The 26,855-nt window shown below is 40.3% G+C and overlaps 1 protein-coding gene across 2 annotated transcripts in view; it reads right to left on the reverse strand.

Annotated features, from left to right (window-relative positions):
• Nucleotides 1-26,855, reverse strand: part of LOC126251398 (transmembrane protein 237-like) — a 79,522-nt gene that overhangs the window by 11,784 nt on the left and 40,883 nt on the right. The window lies entirely within an intron of this gene.

Below are 26,855 nucleotides of genomic sequence, written 5' to 3' on the forward strand. Positions count from 1 at the left end.
CAGAGATTATTCATACAGATAACTATTATAAATTTTTTCATTCTTTACAACAACTTGTTTAAAAGTGTTACTATTACAAATACATGACAGTTAAGAACATATAAAACTTGCAGGCTTAGTATCAACACAATATAATTCTTACCGTTTCTTTCCATACAGTGCTTTGGGAATTATCTTTCATTAAGGTAATTCAGGAAGTTGGAACTGGAAAGAGTTACAGCACATCATATATATCTGCGAAGCTCTTAAAGCAGCTCACTGCCACTCTCTCAGATTTTTCATTTAGTGTGTTCTGTCCATGTTTTCTACTGTGAATGAAAATTTCCAGTTTTTCATAAAGATTGAGTTTGTGGCCTTCGTTTATTCTGTAAAGTATTATTAGACTGCCCTCTATGTTATCAAAGGATTGTCCTTTGTCTTGAATGTGTGTAGCTAAGGCAGATTTATTAGGTGTGTTGTATCTAAATGCATTAATGTGTTCTTTGAATCCAGTTCGAAAGCTTCATTCAGTCTGACCATTGTACTGTAGAGGGCACTGGCCGCATTTTATCTTCTATACACTTGAGTTGGAGAATTTATCTTTACTGTTTTTTGTATTATGTGGCAGTCTATTACCTAATGCATTGTTGGCGGAGAAAACAACTATCACATGCACTGTCTCAATACATTAGCAATTTTTTGTGAAATAGTACAAAGAAGGGAAGGCCCACTGTCCTGATGTCTGTCTGCTTGTTCTGGTTATGTTTCTGTCTATTCCTTTCCTATCTTTTTTAGACATTTTTCTATGAGTGTAGGCTGAAAACTATTTGCAGCTGCTATCTGTTTGACATCCTCAATTTGATTTTGGTGCATTTCATTGCATGTAACATAATATCATTGTTCCATCTGAAGATGAGAGTGGAAACTCTCGAAACTTGTTGCAGGATGAAATAAAAAGAGAGAGTGACAAAGATAATTGTGTTTTGAACTTTTATTGTCATAAACAGTTGCAGTTCCTTACAGCAGTCAAACATGGATGACATAAAGTTAAGTTACTGTAGACTGTCAATTTTTCCATTCTGCAGGTTTTTACAATTTTATTTACAGATGTATTCATCGTACATAAACATTAGTAAAACTGGTTATAAAGTTTACATTTTTAGTTTCAAGTTAAGTGCTGAAAGTTAGGTAATGATGCCCACCAGTAATCGTGAAATACATAGGACACCAGAAGATAATGATGCCTACAGCAATTATGAAATATGTGAGATGCCATGCCAGCACCATCTGATCGCCATGAACTTAACCAAATGGTGCTACCAGATGTAGTAGTTTATGCTGCTGAGACAGAGATGATGTGTATGAAAGATTGCATTGGTAACTGCGCATCCGTGATAGACCTATTTTGCTGTTCCATTAGCTGGAGTTGGATAAGTTTTTTATGTTACAGTATTACAAGGGTTGCTGAAAAGCAATGCATCCAAATTTTTTATTCTGTTCTCAATATTGGTTGAGGTATTACATGTCATGCATATTACTCAGTTGACTTTTCTGCTTCACTTATACAAGTTGCAAACCTCTGCCACTAGATGGGTATAAACTGTAGCATGTAACATTACAGTGTCTAACATAACAATGTCAGTGCGTGAAAAACAGTGTGCCATAATCGAGTTTCTAAATGCACAAAACGTGCCTCCAATTTAAATTAACAGAAGAATGGAAGCTAAGCCGTGTGTGGTGGTGATTGCACCAACATCAGCAATGTGCAACACTGGGTTGCTCAGGCTCGCAATGAAGGAAACAGTGATGCTAACCTCAAAATGTGTGACTTAGTTCAGAGTTGACATATGTGTACAGCAGCCAACGAAACTCAATAGCGTCAAGTAGTTGAACTCATCAGAGAAAATTATTGGATAACATAAGGCACACACAAGTGCTGTGATATCTGCAACAATCCAACACCTTGGGTTCACTGTCATCGATCATCCTCTACACAGTACTGACTTCACCCTGTCCGATTTTCATCTGTTTCCAAAACTTAAAGAATACCTTTGAGGACTTCACCTTGAAAATGATGAAGCAGCACAAGCGGAGGTGAGGTTGTGGCTCCATCAACACAATCAAACATTTTACAGTAACGATGTCAACAAACTAGTCTCTTATTGGGAGAAATATGTTTATCACTTTAGATATGATAAAAATGCGTATGCAGACATGAAGAATAAAGATGCAGAATGTTAATAAAGTTTGTTTTATTTAAAAAGCTTTAAGAGATTTCACCTACAAAGTAAGAGGCATTACTTTTCAGCACACCCTTGTATATCTGATTTTTGCTATAGAACCCCAAGAAAGTGCATGATACACTCTCTCATCTTTCATTGCCATTAGAGGGTACAATTATTGCTTCATGTCTGATTAACAATGGATAAATGAAGTGTTGCGTAAGTAATTATGAGACAAGTATTTTTAATGACACTGGATAAAAATTTGATTCGGCGATAGCTAACATTTATACGGTTTGTAAAACTTTTTATGTTTTCTTCATTTTAAGTAATGTTGCAATCTTATTTTGTAAGCCAAAATTTCAAACTGCCCATCACCTGAATTTTGTGAAGGTGCAGTCTGTTTACTAAGTTCATACAGGATGTAAGAAACGGGCTCGACCAAACTTTCAGGAAACACAGAGGAATAAAATGTGTTATATGGACATGGGTCCAGAAGCACTTTACAGTACTTCTATGTTAGAGCTCTTTTTCTGATTCTCTCCATAATCACATTAATCATGGGAAAATCACAGAAACAGGATGTACCAACATTACACGAAGTAGTTTCTTATATGAAATATTCATAATACCCTCTTAGTAATGTTAGGTTAGATACTGCAAGTTGTAATTCTGAGGTTCACCACTGTGTTTGTTGTTACAATTAAATGAAGGCAATGCTGGCATGTGACTCACTCAATTGTTTGTGTAAACGAGCAACTAACTTCATTGCTCTACTGGCATCAAGCGTGTAGCATCAACTGTTCCAGTGTTCATCACAGAATTGGTTTCTGATACAGTGTAATGAAAGTGCACTCAAATGCAGAGTTGGCAGATACCCATTTGCTGTACAGATTAGCAGTGGCAATGGCTGTGGTGCTCAAAGTTTGTACTGGGAGAGATTTCGAGAATGACAGTGTCCTAACAGGAGGATGTTTGAAGCAATTGAGTGTCAGCTTGGAGAGCATGGGACATTTACACTTACTACACACATCTGGAAGAGGCCTAGAAGCACGAAGGCACCTCAACTGGCGAAGGGACTTCTGTGCACAGTTGACAACCACCCTACTATCAGGTTAAGACACTTAGTGCAACAAGTAATGTCAATCGCATGACTGTCTGGGGAGTGGTACGTAAGAACCTGCTGTATCCATATCATGTCCAGGCACTGGTTTTCCTGCACAGATATACTTCTTAGAATGGTTCAGTTCAACAACATGTCAACTCACACTTTAGTGCAAATGTGGTGTTTATGGATGATGTTTGTTTCAAAGTAGATGATTAATGTGTTGAAGAGTTGTACAAACTGTGTTCTATCACAGAAATAAAATGTTTCCAGATCAATGTCCACATGACATCTTCTTCCTCTACATGTGATGAATTCGTTTCCTGAAAGTTTAGCCATACCATTTTGTTACACCTTTTATTTTGGAGTCCCAATATTAAACATAACAGTTAACATAACTTTTAAATAAAGCCTTCTGAGCTGCTTTATGAGCATCTGAGTCACGGCTGCATATGCACAACTAAGAAAATTTAACTCTGATTTTGGCCGAGCACTACTGTTACCGTCAATTAATTATTGGATTTAAATAAATAACAATGAATTATTTGTTACTGTAACTGGAAAGAGAGTATCATTTGGACACTTCTGGCAATTTGCGACAAACTTTTGTTTGCACATGGCAAGTGGTTGCCCATTGAAAGTGTCTGACAGTAATGAGTCTTGCGCACTAAGATGCAGTGCTTTAGCAGCTTGCCTTCGAGATCTGAACACAATATACCTCTTGGCACAACATATTCAAATGCTTCAGACACAGGACCTGACTGTGTAATACACTGAGGTACAAAAGTTATGGGTTACTTCCTAATTCTGTGTCAGACCTCCTTTTACCCACACAGTGCAGAAACTTGACATGGCATGTGGAGTGTTTAATAGTGTCTGATGGTTGCTGTAATGTTTTCACTGCTTGAGCAATGTCTGTTCTAGACCTATTACTCCATGCAGCCACACTTAACACTGCAGCTTTAACACTCCTTTATTAGACTGGTGTAAGTATTTAGCCTTGCAACTCTAGTGATTTATCTCAGGGTCAGGCTATACTGTGCCCTGTTCTTCCTCGGCACCTAATTTCTTTCTTCTGTGCAGATTTCTATAAGTGAAGTGGCTATAAAACAAAACAGTGCTTCTCTACTTAGGTGAAGTGTAGAGTGTTTCCAACCACAAACTTTCACAAAAGATTACATGGGAACCAATTAATATTACTGTCTCAAGGACTTCTTGTTAACATTCTGTGAATAGTATATAACAACAATTGCTTATATACATCATATTCATCTTCCTTGGTGCCAGAAATCATCTATGGTGTGAGAGTTCCTTCATTCCTCCTTGCTCCGTGGAGATTATAAATGCTCTCCAGCAGATAGACCCAGAACCTGTTGAGTAATAGTTTCCCTCAGTCTGTGGCCCGATGTTTACAAACTAATTGCAATTGTGCACATCTTTATTCCGAGCTCTATATTTGACGTACATGATAATGCCCTTCCATGAATGATATGGACCCCTACATACCCTTCCAAAAAAAAGACCACGTCATGACCATACACTTAACAACGAATCACTACAAACATACATGTGCACTAATTAGAATTTTCAATAATTCACTTGTTTTATATTTAATAGTTCCTCACATAGTGACAGTGTGAACCATAATTACATTGCTTTCTTGCAGAGTACTTTCAGCTCTTTAACCATTAATCCCATTAATTTGTATTCTTGCCTTTGGAGGGTGCAATTGTTACGCCATTTTAAAATAAAAAATTAGAGTACGCACAGACTCAAATACGCATGTAAACTATAGATTTAGCTAATTTTTACTTTATAAATTTATAATCCAGTTTGGAGGAGATGCTCCCTTAAGCAGGTCCTTACTCCTTTGCTTAGTGAATATTACCTTTAAGCATTTCTCCCTCACTGAGGGCTAGCTTTCGGGAATTCAGTACTCTTTTTCCTCTTATTTCAGGTCGATGTGATGTACCTCTCCTTTCTTGTCAAGTGGTCGGGGCCTTCGGTCTATTCGAAATTAGCATAAGCTCCCTCCTTTGGGGATTACCCTCCTTTTCTACTACTTAATTGAGTACTTCAGTACCTCCCCCCCCCTCCCCCCATCGGAGGTTAGAGTCCTCCCTCAGGGGTGTGTGTGTGTGTGTGTGTGTGTGTGTGTGTGTGTTGTCCTTAGCATAAGTTAGATTAAGTAGTGTGTAAGCTTAGGGACCGATGACCTCAGCAGTTTGGTTCCATAAGACCTTGCCATGAATTTCCAGTACCTCTCCCCTTTCATTTTACCTCATATTAAGGCTGCACCCTCCATGAAACTCCAGCTATTTTCTGCTTTTCCACTCAGAGTTCTATTTTTTTTTTTTTTTTTTTTTTTTTTGCCCAAAACTCCCTTCTCCTCCTTAGCATTGGCTTGTCACTTTTATATCAAGCTTATTAGTACGACACCCTGTCGTATTCCTCCCTCCTCCTCTTGAAACTATGACACGCTTGGCAAAGGAATACCTCTGAACCACATTTGTTTGTGGCAGGTTTGTTTGTGTGTGTGTGTGTGTGTGTGTGTGTGTGTGTGTGTGTGTGTGTGTGTGTGTGTGTTTGTTTGTTTTCCCCTCTGTGGGCGGGTGGATGGGCACATGTGGTACTCTCATCTCCCCCGAGTCAAAAGAATAGCCTATCGTTGTTGTCATCATATGTGAAATCGATCAATCCCTCCCCAGTCCTGCGGTTGTAGGTTGTAAATTTTACTGTATAGACTAAAAATATGGGATCCTGCAATTGGAACTTAGCATATGGACAGAGGGAAGATAAGATTTGGTACTCCTAAAGGAGATGTAAGAAAAGGAGAGAGAGAGACAGATGTGTTAGGATCAAAGAAGAAAAGAAATGGATTCCCTTACCACCCGCCACCCACAGGGCTCCCATCTGCTAAGGTACTTCACCGTCGAACCAGAGGGAGAAATTGTTCAACATTCCTTACACAACGAACTTGCCATGGCTTCACCTTCACAGAAACCCTGAAAATTGATCCTAACAAACTCATGAAATGCAATGGAGTAGGCAAGTATATTCACATAGGTCGTCGTCAACGGCCAGTATAATTTCTGTAGTCGGTCTACTCGTCGATCAATACTTGATCGAGGTGATATCACTACCCAGGATTAATATCCCTTAAAAAAGAATCAGTACAAACCCTTCCCTTGTTTTTACCACATGATGATAAGTAACCTGCCTCTTTGGTCAGCAATCTTACACTACAGGAATACTTAAACGGCTGATTAAATAACAGTTGACAATTTTTGTTTACACACTTTCACCATTAAGATCAATTTTTGTTTTTACTGTGTTTCTTTCACAAGTTATACTGCTTTAACATATCAATATTATATAATTCCTTTTCTCAACTGGTTTCTGGATCAACCAAGAAAACTGCTTTGGGATATGCTACTTTTAAAACTTTAAATGGGCCATTTTATAGAGGGAAAAACTTGTGTGTGTGTGTTTCTTCAGTTTGAGCTATGGTGTACTTCTGTAATTAGTACCAAGTCATCTCTATCAAAGGAAGGTGTAGCTTTTTCATTATACTTATGTAACCCTTGACCTGCTGCTAGCTGTAAATTTTCTTTTGCAACATAAGCTGTCTCCATGCTCATTATTATCATCGTCTGGCCATTGAAATAATTTCAACAGTAACTCACCTGTGAATTTAACTTGCATTATTTCAATGGGAGATAAACCAGTAGGTAAATATAGAAGTTCATTAAGTATTACTTGGAATTCTGGTATTTTCTGTGCCCTAGTTTTATGTCTGTTTGAACAGTATGACCTACATAACTTACCATTTCTTTCATCATACGTTCGCAAGGGTTACTTTGCAAGTACTTTCGAGATAGTAATGAGTCTCTCATTTTCCCATGCTAAAAACTCTTTAAAGGCTTTACTCACAAACTGTGGGCCACTGTCTATCAACAATCTATGTGGCTTCCATGTCTCCAAGAAATATTCCGAAATCTATTCACTATCTCTGTATTGGCATGTCTAATAGAATAGAGTTTAACACATTTAGACCAACACTCAACTAGTATAAATGTGTAAGTCCCCCCCCCCCCCCCCCCCCTCTACTTGTTGGCAATTGGCCAAAGAAATCAGCAGCTGTGAGGTCATGTAAACCTTTAGGTAGTGTTGGATATAACTTATATATTATTGCTTGAGTGTTGTTTTTCATTGAGTGGCAAGTTTCACAAGTACATAGTACAGACATTTTTTTACTGAAGTTCTTAAAGTAGTAAAATTTTACCATATGTTGAACACATTTTCGTACCCGAAAGTATCCTTACCCTTGATTAACAAATGCAATTAAATCTAGTTCTACAGATTTTGGTATACACCGTCTCCATTTGAATCTAATTTTCTTTACTCTTCATAACAAAAGATGATTTACCATAAATCATTCTGCTACACCATTATCAATTGTCCCTCCTTGGTCTAAGGTTTTCCACTTATTACAAAAATATGGATCATCAGTGATGTCCTCCTCTGTTCTTAAGGGTAGGTTTCTTACTTCAGTACAACATATTGATAAAAAATTAATGTTGAAGTAATTCCAGGACCTTCCGTTCTTACCAAATCATTCATGCCTAACGGTAAGTATGATAATGCATCAGGAACATTTTGTGAACCCTTTATATACTTAATTTCAGTTTTATAGTCTTGCAAAAATAGTATGTAACATATTGATGTACTATGTAGTAGTCGACTTTCCACAAGAAATGCTAGTGCTTGGTGATTAGTATACACTATTATTTTAGATCCTCAAATTAGTTTGAAATTTTTTATACTCCACACTATAGCAAGTAATTCTTTCTCTGTTGCTGTGTAGTTCAACTCTTGATTTGGTTACAGCTCAGCTCACAAAAGCTAGTGTATTATGTTCTCCCATTCTAATATCCCACTTTCCCTGAAACAACTCGCACACTATTCCATACTCTGAGACGTCAGTACTTAAAAAGTTTGTCCATCTGTAGTTGTTTTAAAATGGGTGCATCTACTAGAGCTACTTTAATCTCAATAAAGGCCTTAGACTCTTCATCTCCCCAAATCCATTTAGTATTTTTTTTTTTCACTAAGTTTAATAACTTACGATTATTCACAGGTTGTCATTGAAACTACGCCCTATAGAATCCCGCTAGTCCCAGAAATGCTTCCAATTGTTTCGTACTTTTAGGTTCTGGACATTCTTTTATGGCTCTTATCCTGTCTGGATTTGCTTTTATTCCATTTAAGCCTACTAAGTGGCCAAGAAACTTACATTCTTCTCCCCCAGAAATCAACTTTGACAGTTTTGTAGTGGTACCTTTAATGTAAAACCTTGCTAATGTTCTGACCCCAGTAAATCACAATGTTCTTCCCATGTCTTGGACACTAGGAGTATGTCATCTACATGGATTATTAGGTCTTTCAATAAATCATTACCCAGCACAGCATCCAAGGCTCTTATGAATACCGACATAGATATTTAATCCAAAGGGTAACACTCTTACCCACATACAAAAAAGCAGTAAACTTCTTCGACTTCTCATAGGTTTGACTTGCCAATACCCATCCATTAGATCCATCAAGCTAAAATACTTTGTTTGCTCAAAATTTGTTAACATTTTGTCTGTATTGACTGATAGATTTCTTTCTGGTTCTATGTGCTTATTGACAATATGCATGTCTAACAGTAGATGTACTCCCTCAGCCGCTTTATGCAGGACTAATAATGAGTAACTGCATTCTTTCAAACTTTGTTCTATTATTCCACCTTCTAACATTTTATTAACCTCCTATTGTACGGATGGTTGTATACTTAATGGTACTGGATAGGGTTTACAGCAAAGGGGTGATTCACCTTTGATCTTAAAACTAAACGTGTAGTTACCTAATACTCCAGATTTATCTGAGAAAACATTACTATATAACAACAATATATGGTACAGATTATTCTTCTGCAACTCAGATAAGAGATCAGACTCATTAGCTTTCATCCTAATTAGTTCTTGTAATGTACTTTGTGTAACCAAATTGTTCTCTAAATCCATCACGGTGCTTCTTGTTAAGAAGTGGATGTTGTGTGTCTTGGTATTAACAGTAATCTTCTCACTAATTGTCACTACAAATACTTGGTCATGATAAGTACATGTTAATATCTGTGCTGAAAAATCCAATTTAAATCTTATCAGCCAATCAGTGCCTAGCAACAACTGCAAATTTACATTAGGCACCACTAAGCAATTCATTCACAGTAGACCAACCTCTAAATACCTTGCCAATACCTTTGCTAGATGTATTTCGTTTATTGGGTTACCTAAATACTTAGATCTTGTTAGATGCCATTCGATATACTTTTTGAAAATGGTTCGGGTCTAATAATTCTAGCATCACTTTCTCTTGTATTGTTTTAGACCAATATTTACACTTTAATTTCTCCTGAAAATCATCCCATAAGGTAAACTCTTCTGAATGGGTGTTACACCACTCAGCAGCATCCCCCAGTAAATAATTCAACATGAAATTATCTTTCTAGAGTCTTCCCATTTTTGTGGTCCCCATTGGTTTGAACTTTAGAAAATGCTTATAGAAGTTCATTCCACTTCCCAACAGTGATGCCTCTAAAAATGCTGTTGCATAGAAAGATATACTTTTTAACTTGACTTTCTGTTAATTCCCTTCTAGTTTTTGCCAATTCATCCCATAGTCTTTGAAATTCATTGGTGTTGTTAGCAAGTCCCTCCCCAGAAAGCTGCCCATTTCCTAAAGTTTTTTATCTAACAACGCTTTTATTTTTTCCTCCAAACCTGAATGTATCTCATGCGAATATACAGAATCTGCATCGTCCCTTCTCTTCTCTGAAATTTCTATGCTCATTTGTGCATCTGACATGTGATCTTTTACCAACTTACATTCTGTTTCTGCAAAGTTATGTAAACTATCTACATCCATTTGCAAATGTTTAATATGTTCATGAACATCTTCTTGAACTAAGTCACATTGTTTCAAGACTTTAGTTTGTATTTCTTGTCTTAACAAGTTGAGTCTTTGATCTAGCTTATGTCCCAAACGTGTACCTAATGCTTCATGAGTGTCTCTCATCAAAGTTTCTAATTCTTATCTCAGTTTGTTTTGGTTTTCCATTACTTGCTCATGAGTGTCTTTAATCTGATTTCCTAAGTCTTGATGTAGCTGCGCAAACTTACCATCCAGTTTTTGTGATAACATTTCCATAGCGACTTTTGTCGCCCTTTTCCTTGTTATTATCAGCATAAACAAACTCAAATACTACCGAATCACTGCACTACAACAAAAAAACAATTTTGAAGTGAAATGCTGGTGCACCTCACCATGGTCGTACTGTGTGCTGGTGATGGTCTGGACGTCGACAACTGCATGGTGACAATGCAGTGGTTTAGAGAACAAGCTGACGTTGCAATTGTGTAGTCTGCACTCTGGTGATGGATCAATCGTTGACAGCTGCGTGCTGACAGGACATCACTAGCTGTGTGTTCACTCTTGGTGTGTTGTCTATGGCTGTGTGTTTTGTCATTTTAGACAGATGCTCTTAGCACAGGCGCATTGACGTTGTTGCTAATTATCCCTATTGCCTTTGGCAACATGTCTATTTGCTGATTTATTACAGAATTTCTTCCTTTCAATCTGTTTTTTATCTGCCACTTTCCACTTACAACCAAATGGTCGCCACATGGAGTGTTTATTAGTGTCCGATGATTGCTGTATTAAGCTAGTGTGGCCGTGTTTTGACTACTTGAGCAACATCTGTTCTAGACTTATCACTCCATGCAGCTACACCTAATACTGCTGCCTTAACACTCCTTTATTAGATTGGTGTAAATATTCAGTCTTGCAACTCTAGTGATTTATCTCAGGGTCCAGCGATGCTGTGTCCTGTTCCTCCTCTGCATCAAACTTCTTTCTTCCGTGCAGATTTCTATAAGTGAAGTGGCTATAACACAAAACAGTGCTACTATACTTAGATGACGTATATATTGGTTCCAAATAATTATGTATATTATACCAAACTTTCACAAAACCAAACTTTCAAAAAAGGTTACGTGGGAACCATATAACATTACTGTCTCAAAGACTTCTCGTTAACATTCTGTGAATAGTATACAACAAAATCACTTATATACATCATACTCATCTTCCCTGGTTCCGGAGATCTTCCATGGTACCAGAGTTCCTTCATTACTCCTTGCTTCCGCAGAGATTACAAACACTCTCCAGCATATAGACTCCGTACCTTTTGAGTAATAGTATCCCCACAGTATGTGACCCAATGTCTACAAACTAATTGTGATTATACACATCTTTACACTGAGCTCTATATTTGACATACGTGATACATGCCCTTCCATGAATGGCATGTTTCACTACATGTATACACAAGTTGTTGAAAGTCCCCTACAGAAATACTGAGCCATGCTATCTCTATAGCCATCCATAATTATGAAAGTACTGCCGATGCAGGACTTTTTCCTGAACTGACCTCTCGATTAGGTCCCATGTGATTCATGTTGGGCGATCTGGGTGGCGAAATGATTTTCTCAATCTGTTCAGAACATTCTTCGAACCAATCACTAACAACTGTGGCCCAGTGATATGGTGCATTGTCATGCATAAAAATTCCATTGTTGTCTGGGATTGTGAAGTCCAATAATGGCTGCAAATGGTCTCCAAGTAGCCGAACATAACAATTCCATGTTAATACAGCACACACCGTTATAGAGCCACCACAAGCTTGCACAGTGTCTGTGTTGACAAGTTGGGTCCATGGCTTCGTGGGGTCTGCACCACACTCAAACCCTACCGTCAGCTCTTATCAAGTGAAATTGGAACTCATCTGACCAGGCCACAGTTTCCAGTCTCCAGGGTCCAAACGATATGGTCACAAGCCCAGGAGAGGTGCTGCAGGGGACATCATTCTGTTAGCAAAGCCACTGGTGTCAGCTGTTTGCTACCATAGCGCATTAATGCCAAATTTCACTGCACTGCCCTGATGGATATGTTCGTCACGTACCCCGTATCGATTTCTGCAGTTATTTCTTGCAGTATTGTTTGTCTGTTAGCACTGACAACCACGCAAACACCACTGCTCTCGGTCATTAAGTGAAGGCTGTTGCCACTGTGCTGTCCATGGTGAGAGGTAATGCCTGAAATGTGATATTCTCAGCGCACTCTTGACACTGTGAATCTCAGAATATTGAATTCCTGAGTGATTTATGAAATGGAATGTCCCATGCACCTAGCTTCACTACGCATTCAGAGTCTGTTAATTCCCATCATGTGGCAATAATGATGTTGGAAATCTTTTCACGTGAATCAACTTGAGTACAAATCTCAGTTTCACCAATCCTCTGCCCTTTTATACTTTCACCTCAGTATAAAGCTTCCACATAATGTTTCTAGTCTGGCAAGACATTTGTGTCTTAAGATCACTATCTACTGTGAGAAACTTAGGTTGCCTACAAGTGGCTACACGTCCAACTCCAGTCAGTCTCTGGGCTCTGGGTGGTGAGCAGTTGTGATGCTGTGGCTGTGAGCCCACCCATAGAAATGACATTTACAAGTCACCCACAGATGATACAGGCTTTTGGGACACACAGTTTGACCAAATCTAGATTCTTAGTTTGGAGGTGTGACTTCCTGGAAACACAAGAGGCTTAGAATTACTATGGATCTATAGGAGTAAAATCTGCATTGGGATTACAAACTGAGACTTTCCTTCATATTATACAAGCAACACCTATATTCCTATTTTCACTATTAGATCTATGCAGAGGGACAACCTCGGCTTCTTGTTCATTTGCCGTAATTGTCTTCTTACGATTTCCCTTCTGTGCACAGTCTGTATTCAGGATGGAAAGTAAATGTGATCTTAAGGGAACCAAAACAGACATTTAAATTACTCACCTGCTCCAACTCCATGAGTGCACTTCAACTCAAACAGTGCTTCTACAAAAAGGTAGAGATACTGGACTGGTTTCTTTATTATCTCCTCAATCTCTAATGACAAAGTAAAGGAGCCCCAAACTGAATTTTCACTCTGCAGCAAAGTGTGCACTGATTTCATACTTTCTGGCAGATTACAACTGTGTGCCGGACCAGAGCTCGAATCTGGGACCTCTGCCTTTCACAGGGACGCGCTGTCCCAACTGGGCTACTCAGTTATGACTCATGACCCGCTCTCACAGCTCTGCTTCTGCCAGTATCTCCAACCTTCCACACTTCACAGGAGTTCTCTGCATGCCTAGCTTGTGGCAAAGCCTTCTCCACAATATCCTTTCTTCCAGAACTGCTAGCCCCAAAAGGTATGTAGGAGAACTTCTGTGACATCTGGAAGATAGGAGGCAAGGTGCTGGCAGATATAAAACCCTGAGAGCAGGTCGTAATTTGTGCCTGGACAGGTCAGTGGGCAGAGCTTTCCCACAAAATCCAAAGGTTGCAGGTTCAAGTATGGGTCTGGGAAACAGTTTTAATCTGCCAGAAAGTTTCAAGTAGGGAGCTATTAATCAGCCAGATACTAGGGCATGAAGGGATTCCAGTTAATGAATTGGTAGAGCAGCTGCCAAGAAAGACTGCAAAGTACCTAGTGTGGCTCAATGTTTCTTCCCCCTCCATATGCAAAACCTCTCACTGAAGCACAAGTCCATGCATAATTGGAACAAAGAGTTGGGAAACTGCACAGTGGGTTGGTGCTTTTAGGTAATTCTTAACTTGGAATCCTTCAGTCTGTTTTAAGTATTATTACAGTTTTAGTACTTCATATGCATGTCACAAAATCTTTCAGTTTAGTACACAACTGTTTTCATGCAGATGTTAACCCTTTCAGACCCTCTGACTACAATTGTGTACATTAACTTTTACTGTGTCTTAGCTGCAAGAGAAGTATTTTTTCCCGATGGTATCCTGAGTTACATTTCCTATGTTCAACCTTTTCATAACGTGCAAGTGCTACCAACTGTTGGGCGTCACTATGAAAATATCAGCAGGTCAATTGTAGCAGTGTGCAGCAGCTCGTGACCACCACAATACACAGATTTAGTTGGTCCGCTATATTCCACTGTGTAACTGAATATTGTTATTTTGTTTAGCAATTATTGAATGATCATTTTACTATTAATTACATCTGATAAATTTTTGTAATTAGTTATGTTAGTCCACAAAATGAAAGCAAGTGTACATAGTATGTTTTCCAAATGGGTACATATCTGTGTATGAACCTAGCATTTACAATTAAAAAAAATTATCTAAAAGCATTACCACATAAAAGAATTTCCTATTCCCAGAAAAAATCCATGTCTGAAAGGGTTTAGTAATTGCCCACAGTTATACAGAAGCTAGAGGATTAATTCCCTCACTTTCCAGAATTTTTACTTTCAACAAAATATCAAATACCTTAGTCTGATTTGGGCCAATGGCCTTTCCACAGTGGTAACATTAGTTTCCACCAGATCACTGAAGTTGAGTGCTTTTGGGCTTGGCTAGCACTCTGATGGGTCACTGTCCGGGTCTGCCAAGTGCTGTTGGCTAAAAGGCTGCACTCAGCTCTTGGGAGGCCAACAGAGGAGCTACTTGATTAAGAAGTAGTGGCATCAGTCACGAAAATGAACTATGGCTGGGCGAGCAGTGTGCTGACCACATGACCCTCTGTATCTGCATCCAATGATGCCAAAGGGCTGAGGATGACATGGCAGCCGGTCGATATCATTCGGTCTTCGTGGCCTGTTCAGGCAGTGTTTTTTTTTTTTTTTTTTTAGTCTGATCTGGAGTGAACTACAGAAGCTCTGCATTTGTGATTTGCTTTCTGCTGCTGCTGCTGCTGCTATTTAGCCCTCTATGACTTTGATAAAGTGTTGAGGTGTCTTGTTCAGATGGAATTTCTGGTCTTGGCATACACTGTGATTATCTCTCAACAAATACTTGGATACTTCTCTGTTGAAAGTTTGGTCAAGCTCTTTTTTTTAATACACTGGCATCTTTACAGAGACTTCTGCATGACATTGCATGACTATTTCAAACCGCTCATCTGGAAGATTAGGTAAGCCATCACAAGATAGCTTCTCAGTCCACCCAGAGCTTGTAATAGGGTCTTTTGACATTTGTATCCTCTTGCCACTAAGATGCCTCTGGAAGCAATATATCCCAAGATGTGATACAGATACTTCAGAGAACACTTTGAAGCCTTCTTCCAATATGACATAGTTTTATCATCTATCGTAAAATCTCTCATTTCTTGTTCACCTACTATTGACAACACTTCTTCAAAGCCAGGGACATGTTTTGTGAACTGCTTGGAACTCAGGCACTTTGCATCTGTTTCCGTAGTGGTTAGCAGTGAATCATGTACCTGAATGTCAGCAATATTTCTGTTCATAATTAAGATTCACAAGAGGCTTCGAAATTCTACTGGTAAGGAAAAGTCATAAGCTCCGCCAACTGCTCTTATCTGGGGAAAGAGATTTTCAAGGCAGCTCTGGTTGAACCTTGAGGTCAATACATATTTCAAATTACAATTATGATTTAGATATAAAAGTAACCTAGCACTGACCTTGCTGAGAAAAGTAATACCTTTTGGAAAGAAAGTAAAGTTTTAACTTTTCTTGTCCAGTCATTCTCAGTTGAGTGTAATACTGGCATTGTGTTGATAATTTTCACATTTCTATATAAACCACATGCTGTAACAACTTGTAACTGCCTATGTAGTACACATATAGCGCCAGTTTCTTGGTTTCTGCTTGTTCATTGTGTGCAAAAAATGTCAGTCAAAATGCCATGATGACAGTAGGTAGACTTAGATATTAATCTTTTTAACCTCTTGTCAGGCGAGGCGTTTTCTGCATTGAGATCAACGCAATGTACCAAGTTAATCACATCGCTTGTTCACATGATTGTTTATTAAAGTTTTAACAAAACATATTATAAATGGAAAATTTCTTTAAAGGAAGACAAAGATAACATGAGAGCACCATAACAAAAGAAATATTAAACATTCTGTTTTCTCGTTGTCAATGTTGGACTACTGTAACAAATGTTAAGTCGCTTTTTCACTTGCTTCTTTAATTAATGAAATTTAATAAACTCATTACAAATGACAAATATTTTTATAGAAAGGTGAAGATGATAGAACAGGGCAACAATGACAACATAATTCATTCATTTGTCTCATCATCACTTTTGGTATATGCCAACAAATGAGGAATTTTAATGCAGCTACAGCAACTAGTTTCAATGTGCGTCAAACAGATTGGATTTTGACACTTTTTGCAACACAATTTTGTCAGTCTTTTTATTACCATGCAGGTGTTACAACTTTTGCTCTTGATCCCAATTCCTTTTCCTCCATTTCTGCTTTCATCTTCTGCCTCTTTTTCACACATGGCCTATAATGTTGTAGTCTCAGTTGAAAATCCCTGTGAATTCGAGATGTCCAAAGCTTCCTTGAACCAAGTGAGAGGTAGAACTAATGCATGAGACCATTGTTTCAGGCATCCTTTCCTTCTGACACAATTCTTATTTTTTCCACAATAAATTACTTGAGCACTGACTCCACTGTTTTTGATCTTTGCAGAAAATACACAGTCCAGTCACATTAACGTGACCATCGCCTACATTCAACGTTAACATGCAATCACTACTTACAGATGGCAGGTGACAGTACTAGCAGTGAAGGGTATATAAAACATGCCAGGGATGCAGAAGTCAGTAGGCTACAATAGTTGTAATGCGGAAAAGGAGCAATTTATCCGCTGCTCAAAACGACGTGATCCTCGGCTTTCGGGCCAAGGGTAGAAGCGTTTCCGAAATCACTAAGTTAGTAAACTATTCACGTGTAGCTGTGGTTAAAAAATGGCGTTATCCAAAACTGGCATTGAGGTAACTGTGCACCATGATCCACAGATGACATGGGTGAGCAACAGCCGCGGAGATGAAACTGTTGACCAACTGACCACACAGATTAATCAACAGTGTTCCTCGGCAACCGACTAACGAACGCTGCTATGTATGGGCCTCCACAGTAGGTACCTGCTTCATGCTCCTGTGCTGACTGCTGTTTGTCATTGTGTGAAGATTGGATTTTGCATGCCAGTACCACAACTGGACATCCACTGAGTAGCGACAGGTGGCATTTCCACATAAATCACGTCTTATGCTCTATAGGACGAATGACATTTTGTGTGTGTGGTGTGTAACATCTGAAAGCAAACACCTTGCAACAATCTTCGGAAGTGTAGTGGCGCCATCCAGTATTTTAGGTAAAAGAATTAAATCTTTATTGTAAGTGACAAAGTAGAATGAAGGCCACCACGGAATATTGTGTTAAAAGCACTGGCCGTCAGCCACACTATGTTGACATGTAGGGTACAATAACAGAGGTGAAAGTGAGTTGCGAAGTGAGGATAGCTTAGTGCAGTGGTAAACTGCCCTGCACAGCAAAGAATGATGTAGTAAGGGGGTTGTAGTCACCACACTCAAGCGAGTCTCTTTGTTATGGGTGACATAAGTAGACACCAGGTTTTAGAGAAACAGATGGGCAGTAACAGAGTATAAATGAGGTTGAATTTGAGGACAGACCATCATTTGATTTGGAGAATTGGTCATCGCTGAGTAGCTGGAGCACCACTGAATTGCGAGACAACTGGGTAGTGCCACCAGCACCAGCAGCCTCCATTTCGAAATCAGGCTGCTCTCTGCCACTGCATTGGGTCCTTTACGAGACTGGGTGAAACAGCCCGCTGTCCGTGCCCGCTGCCAGTGCTGAGACGCTGGGAGAGACACTGTCACAACACTAGCAGCCTGTCCAAGACCTGTGCAAGTTATATTGTTAAATTGCCCACAGCGTTCCACTCGTTCCCCACCAGCTGCAGTATCGCTACACCCTACAGAGGTGCTACTACAGAGTGGTCAATAGAGAAGACTGGAACCCTTGGATTTTACTCTGCCCGTAACTCTATTTTGTTTCAACTATATTCTTTATCTGTACAGTTACCCCAACTTGTCTGTTCTTAACTATTACATAAGTACTGTATCAAATAAGTTGATCTTTCTGTCATCTCTTACCCTGGGAATCCAATCTACCGGAACTTTTATTACCCCTGGAATGGGTTTCCTCATGCTACGTCACCATATATATATATATATATATATATATATATATATATATATATATATATATATATATATATATATACATACCAACGGTTGCTTCGTCAGGAAAGAGGGAAGGAGAGGGAAAGACGAAAGGATGTGGGTTTTAAGGGAGAGGGTAAGGAGTCATTCCAATCCTGGGAGTGGAAAGACTTACCTTAGGGGGAAAAAGGGACAGGTATATACACACACACACACACACACACACACAAGCAGACATATCTGCTTGTGTGTGTGTGTGTGTGTGTGTGTGTGTGTGTGTGTGTGTGTGTGTGTGCGCGCGCGTGTGCGCGTGTGCGCGCGTCGCGTGCGCACGCGTGCGTCGCGCGTGGATACCCGTCCCTTTTTCCCCCCTAAGGTAAGTCTTTCCACTCCCGGGATTGGAATGACTCCTTACCCTCTCCCTTAAAACCCACATCCTTTCGTCTTTCCCTCTCCTTCCCTCTTTCCTGATGAAGCAACCGTGGGTTGCAAAAGCTTGAAATTTTTGTGTGTGTTTGTGCTTGTTATTGTCTCTATCAACATACCAACACTTTCGTTTGGTAAGTTACAGCATCTTTGTTTTTAGATATATTTTTCCCTATGTGGAATGTTTCCCTCTATTTTATATATAAACACTATGCAGAGTAAAATCAGAATCACCATGGTGCTAGCAACTGCGACAGTTAAAGTCACAGTTACCTGACATCTCCTATTCCGAGACGAGACTGCTCTACATGCTGTAGCATTTATTCCGCAGTTATCTGCTCTTCTTGGACTGTTATCATTTGGCTTAAGGAGTGGTCCAGACCTAGCTCCCAAATATAACTGAGGGAGGTAAGATTCTGTTTGCATAAGATCTCTAGTGGTTCATCAGGCCAGTACAGCTGTGGCTGTGTCACATTAAATAGAGTAAACGAAATGTATGTCCTATTACAGCACACCTAGTCCAATAAATTAGGAATCTGTTGTCTCGTATCTCCAAATATTTTGCCCCATGAGCCCCCCTTTTTCATAACAACTAGCAACCACCACTGTGTCATTGTACACCGAATAGACCCAGTGGAGCCCTGCTCTCTGAAAATAATGGTTTGCTTCAATTACCTCTTTTGGGCAAAGATGTTCTCCCATTTTTCCCTTAAGTGGTTTCCAGATGCATGTGTTCCTACTCATTATAACATTGTGAATTGGGCATATGGTGACCAGACCATTCTGAAAGTCCTGGACCTCACCCACACTCATCTCCATGTGTTGATCTCTGTCTTCTGCCAGTAGTAACACCCCTTCTTCCCTTCCTTGCATAAATTTCCCAACTGCGGCTAGATTCACTAGAGTGTTGTGTGTGTTGGTTGGGGAAGGAGACCAGACAGCAAGGTCATCGGTCTCATAGGATTTGGGAAGAACAGTGAAGGAAGTCGGCCGTGCCCTTTCACACGAACCATCCCGGCATTTGCCTGGAGCGATTTAGGAAAATCACGGAAAACCTAAATCAGGATGGCCGGACGCGGGATTGAACTGTCGTCCTCCCGAATGCGAGTCCAGTGTGCTAGCCACTGCACCACCTCGCTCGGTGATTCACTAGAGAACTGTCACTGTGTAGCACCTGAATACTGTGTGTTTTCCAACTACTGGTACTTTTACCAATAGGTACAATCGCACACTATCTGTTACTACACCCACTGGTGCGGTATGGTAATACAATGGTAAGTTCTGACTACTCGGTTCCACTACAAGTCGTAATTCTGATAACACCTCTCCTTTCACCTTCCTCAACCCCTTCAGAAATTGCTTGGGTGACAGCAAGACAGGGCTCAACTGACCATGTAGCGCCTGATGTACTGCCTCCTGCAAATCTGTTAGCTTGACCATTGCATACCAGTTGCTGTCACCTAGCGACTGCAATAACCTTGTCAAAGTTTACCTCGCATCTAGTACCTGCACACATGCTTTCACTGCCTACAAATTCTGGTTCAGGGTACTAGCCGAGGTCCTGGCATAATTCACTACTTCCTTAGTCAGCTGGCGGAGCATGCATATGTTTTTCAGCACACCACTCTCCAGGTTCATAATTTGTGTGGAATGCCACTTTACACTCACCTTATTTGCTTCTGGTAATTCTCTTGTGGCTTCTGCCATTTCATTTCATTCAATTTGCTCACATCACTTGCATCTATTGTCCCAAAGACTGTCTTCAATATTCTACTGCCAGCATCTATCCATCCCCGTTTTACTCTCCAAAGCTCATGCAGAACTACTTCAATCACCTCTTGCATCTGTTCCTTTAATTGCGCATATGCCCCGAGCAAATACCGGTGTTCCTTTTAGACCTGTCTCTACTTCCCACAACTAATCGCCAATTCTTGCACCCCTAAATTACTTCTTCCAGCGTCCTGGTTTGATTTCATAACTCCTATGCATTAAATACTAAACTTAAATACCATTTATGTCTAGAAAATACCACACCTGGCTGTCTGGAAAACAACGTTCCACTGTTCAGGTGATGCACTTGCAGTCCTGTTACACTGTCCCCGGTGAAGAGGTACAGTACTGCCAAAACTAGCTTTCTTCTCTTCCTTCACCTAGCAGCTTGAGGACAGGTATCCATATCACCTCCTCTCCCCCAAGAAGCCTGCTGTCTCTGAACAGAGATCATTGTATTGTTCTACTGATAAGATTACCACAAATAAATATATATGTCTATCCCTACTATTATTAACATTACATCCTACACTATACATATAAATAACCTGTACAAAATCAATACACCTGCAGCTTCACATCCACTGTTGATGTAGTTTACTTTATACCTGCCCTGGTACTGTGTTGAAAACATCTTTGTCTTTCTGTTCGACATATATGGACTCGACAACATCACCCATTGGTGCACCTTATACTGTGGTAACGTCCCCACACCTCAAAGTCCCTTCCTGTTTCTCCAAGCCATCGTATTTGCTCTTTGCACCCTGTTCCATAGCTCCTTTACTTTTCTTGCAAAATTGTGGACTGACTCTCCCTTTCTGCCAGTTTTCTCATCAATCATGTCAAAAGATGATGGTATCTTTTTGCCATACACTACCTTGAACGGTGATAACCCAGAGCTAGAATGTACTTTAGAGTTATATGCGTTTACGACAAAAGCTGGGTATGTATCCCAATTGTTCTATGAACTCACTCTGTCTTTCCGTTAGCCTGTGGATGTAGTGGACTAATCCTCAACTTCTTCACTCTCAGAGACCAACAATTCCTTCATCATGCCTATGTGAAGTTTGTCCCCTGTTCTGTTATCACCTGTGGCACTCTGAACTTCAATATCCGTATGTGAACTAATGGCTGTGTGACTGTGATTGCCTGTTGGTCCAACATAGGCACCATCTTGACATAATGAGAAAAATAATCTACTGTGGCCAGCAAAAAACCATTAACCACTGGTGTTCAGCTGAATGGTCCTCACAAATCCACCCCAATGAAATCAAAAGTTTCTGTTGTTTCTGTCAATCTTTGCAACAATACCTGCTTCCAACTAAAACTGGCCCTCAGTGCACAATCCACCAAATTCTTGATATATTGATCCACATCATTCTTTCTTCCTTTCCACCAACACTGATCTGCCAACCTTCTATTCGTCGCCCTGCAACCATCATGGCCTGACAAAATGTGGTCACGCATCTCACTCACTCTCTGCAGAATAATCCATCATGCATACCACTTTTCTGCTGTTTCTATACTGCCTACATATCTTGTCAGTGTTCTGTGCTGCTCGCCATTCCGCATGATTATTACCCAGTGCTTGTATTACAGTTGTCTTTCTGCTTAGCCCATCCACACTACCGTGTTTCCTTGCTGGCGTGTGGATTACTTCACACTCAAATTCACTGAGTTTCAATGCCCATCTCGTTTTTTAATCTACTAGATGGTTCCTTCAAGCCTAGTAACCACTTTAAAGTTGCATGGTCTGTTATCACCTGCAGCCTTCAATTGTCTTGATGCAAATGCAACAGTATGTTCTTGACTATTGACCTGGTTCAAAACGCAGCCAAGGGCATAGTTTTAAGCATCACATGATAATATAATTTTTTTTCTGAAAGTCTGGAAACACCAAAACTGGACTGGATGTCAACATCATCTTTAACTTGATCAAATTCTCCCTAATATTCCTCCAATCACACAAAATTAACTCCTTTCTTCAACAATTGCTAAGCGGTCTTGCAGTCCTGAACTTTTTATGATAATTCATGAGACCGAAGAAAGATTTAACTCCCTGGTAGTTCGTGGTACTGGAAAATCTTGCACTGCTCGCACCAAACTCTGATCAATCATTACCACATCCTTACTTATGATCTGGCTAAATAAATAGTTAATTCCTGCAGCACAAAGTAACATTTTTCAGCATTGAGTGTGACACATGCTACCCATAATCTGCTAAATACTTCTTTTAGATGTTGTCTATGTTCCTACATATCCCTTGAATGGATGATTATGTCATCATGAGATACTAAACAACGGCAAGGTTTCAATCCTCTCAGTACTCCATCTAGCAATCACTGGAATGTCACCGGCGCATTTTTCAACCCAAAAGGCATCCTCCTATATTGGAGGTGTTCCCCATATGGTGAGAAAGCTGTTTTTGGTCTATCTTCAGGTGCCACTGTAACTAATGTCATCTAATTGTTGATCTATGAATTCTCCTGAAACTGGTTGCAACAACTATGGTATTCAATATGGTCTTTGGTATACCAGTGCTTCATTTCCTGTTGGAATCCTGTGTTGTGTTACTGGCGAGGCAGGCAATGGCCCTCTCGGAAAAAACAGATTCTGGAATTCTAGTAATAGGTCATCTAACTGTGCTCTTTCTGCTCATTTCAAATGCTTCAACTTCTCATTAAATGCAGTCCTAGCAGCACCTGTGCCCCCTTATAGCTCATACCTCCTGTGTGGCAACCTTCCTCATCAAGAATCTCTAGTGTAGCTAATAATGCTTGCCCCCCCCCCCAACAACTTTACATCTTCAGCACCAAAATTACCCACACTCATGGGTATCACCTTTCCTGTAAGCATACAATACTATGTTTCATCAAACAACACTCTGTATCTAATACTTGACTATCATCCAACAGCTCTACAACACATATCACACCTACTGGTAAGTTTGGTTCCCTGTTCACTCATCATGATCTAGTGCCTTTCGACACTAAATCATGTGAATCAAGGTTGGTTGTTATGGAGGAGGAGACCAGACTGCGAGGTAATCTGTCTCATAGGATTAGGGAAGGACAGGGAAGGAAGTCGGCCGTGCCCTTTCAAAGGAACCATACCGGCAGTGATTTAGGGAAATCATGGAAAACCTAAATCAGGATGGCTGGACGCCTTGTGAATCAAGCCTTAATGCTGTTGCTTGTGGTTTAACTAGACCGTCTTGTATACTAGACACTCCTCAACAGCAGGTTTACACTGACAACAGGTTACCCAAGTCACATTGTCTTCCCACTCAGTTCCACTAAACCTTGTTGAAGGTCAATTATGGCAGAATGCTGCTGCAGAAAATCTGACCCTAGGATCATGCTGTACCCCTTGCTTACATGAGACATCACTTCCACACACTGCTTAAACTTGGTTGTTGTATAAAAATGCAATTAATTTGGCGACGGAGAAATGTATGTCGATAATATCATAATAAACAGTGCTTGTCAATTGGTAATTTTTTTTTCCTTTTACACAAGCACCATGCCAGACATGATGACAGGTACTGCTTTCTATCTTCTGCAACATGAAATAGAAATATTTAGTCTTTAAGGTTCTGTTCCTATTAATGATAATTACCTCTTCTCTTTCATAGTACACCAATGTCAATGACGATAAGGTGGTTGTCTTCTTGAAGATTATTCTCGTGCATCTGAAGATTTGCTGCAATGGTTGATGTTACCCTTGTTAGACACATATAGAATGATATAAGTCTGTACACCATGGCAGGAGGAAAAAAAAGGGGAAATCATCGTATGGCATTGTCGTCCGGAAGGCTCCATGCAGGGAAGTTCAGCCACCGTATTGCAAGTACCTCTTAGTTGACGCCACTTCGGCGACTTGCGGGTCAACGATGATGAAAATAATGATGAAGGACACACAACAACCAGTCCCCTGCCAGGAATCAAACCTGGACCCACTGCGTGGTAAGCGGAAACGCTACCGCTACACTACGGAGGTGGACTAGGTGAGAACAGAAGAGCTATGTTACAAGCATTAAATCAAGATAGGTGGTGGTAAAAAATCTGGGGGTATATTATTTTCAATTTTTCCACTGCCCTCTCAGATTACATGTGCAGTAATGTGAATTAATATACCTTTAGCGCATTCAACTGCTGCCTGTATAAATTAATATATCTCATTTCTTTATGCAGATACATCTTATAGGTACCTAAACATTGCTCAAACTGAAAAATTCACCACTACTGACCCCAACGACTGTCCCCTACCCTACATAAATCTTATCATGGTGGGTTCCACTGCCTCCTATCCACTAATTCTCTCAAGGCTACTGACACTTACGCTCCTGTCTCCAACAATACTTTATACATTCTTCTATCCCCAACACCACTATGGCACATTCTGCCACAGTGTTTGTTCTTACTAAACTTATTCCTACTGGGAACTCCTGTTGACGGCCCTTTTAAGTTTAACGGACCCTTCCTAATCCCTGGACTACGCTTACCACTATCCCTGTAACGTTGCCGTTGACCGAAACCTCCTCTACTGCCATTTATACAAAATTGTTGGTGACCCTGTTACTCCAGTTGTGCTGTGGAAAAATTCAACGTAAATACCTGTTTCCACTCTCTTACCCTGTCAACCTATCAATTTCTTCATTTTCCAAAGTTAACCTAACCCCTTCATGAAGAGCCTTAGGTGGCCCTATGTGCACTCGCCTAGACATTTCTGGTGTCAAACCCCTTCAAAAGGCATCGAGTGCTCGTTGCTCTGCCTCTTGCAGTACCATCTTGTTTCATGAGAGCTCATATGTGTTAATGTTCATTTTCCTAATTCTAGCTGAAAAGTCTTCTACTACCTCGTTATGTCTCCTGGATACCATCCCTAATTATTTGTGAAAAAACTGTGCACTATTATGCTTCTCTTGACAAATATAACCTTGTGATCAGCAACAACTGTTTATCTAACCAAACCCCTATGTCATCTGACGATTTTAAAATCCCCACTAAATGCCAACATATCCTCAGGCACTCTACCATAGAAAGGAGAAACAAGATTCACCACAGTCGGATCCACTCCTCGAGATTGCGACTTCAACACTTCTATCTCACAATTCTTTCCCGCTAGTTCATGAAACATAACCACATTGTCCGCTCTCAACCGGACCACCTGATCCTGTTATCCAAGATAGAAATTACACAACAAAAAACAATATGCACAGAACAGTTAGTCCTAGAGTGTTCTCCCAAGTTACTGCTTCTCTCTAATCATGAGCCATTAGGACACACTATACTGTCTAGCCACATGCCCAAAATTGTTACAAGTGAACTAGTTCTGCTACTGTTTCAGCATAAGGTGTTGAATGCCCAAGTAAATTACACTGAATGCAACATACAGGAACTAACCATTCATCTTTACCATTACTCCTAAACTGTGACAGATCCACAGGTTCTTCTGGACTCATAAACGGAACATGCATCAAATCACATCCTCTAAACTTCAACCCCATGATTATCACCACACAAGAACTAAACAGTCTCACTCACCCCAATGAAGTCACTGTTGGCTGTGGCTCAAACTATGTGCTGCAGGGGTGGCACACCCTCCACTGTTGATTGCTGCGACATCAGTCCCCCTGACACCACTCTGTAGTGTCACCTGTGTATGGGTGGTGCATTTGTGGTGATGCCATAGGTGGTGAGAGCCAGTGGAAATGCTGTGAACAATTTAACAATATATAACTTTATTATATCTTCAGTTCTATGTGAGGCAGGCACACTTCTCCTCATGAGCTCTGGACAGTGCTGCTGTTGTCGGGTGCTAGGATGGCACCCAGCAATGCTGCGTCAGGACTCCAGCCCCGCAGCAAAGGCAAGATGGCCAGTTTTAACAGCGGCACTTCCTGGTGGAGTAACGTGCCAAGTGGCGACTCCACTGTTCTTCAATCCACAGTGGCAGAGACAGCTATGCACGGGTCTCAACCCCTAACCCTTAGGACAGGTAACAGACGGTAGCTGGTATTCTGACACCCTGAACTTCAGCGTCAGCAGCAACAGGCCAGCAGGACTGTGGCACCCAGTCCCAAGGAGGACCCAGTGTGGTGGCAGGTGCGGCCTGGTCTCGAACTGGAGGCTGCTGCTGCAGCTGCCCAGCCATCTCATGGTCCAGTGGTGCTCCGG

This window comes from Schistocerca nitens, chromosome 4 (assembly GCF_023898315.1).
Source record: "Schistocerca nitens isolate TAMUIC-IGC-003100 chromosome 4, iqSchNite1.1, whole genome shotgun sequence".
Taxonomy (NCBI): Eukaryota; Metazoa; Arthropoda; class Insecta; order Orthoptera; family Acrididae; genus Schistocerca; species Schistocerca nitens.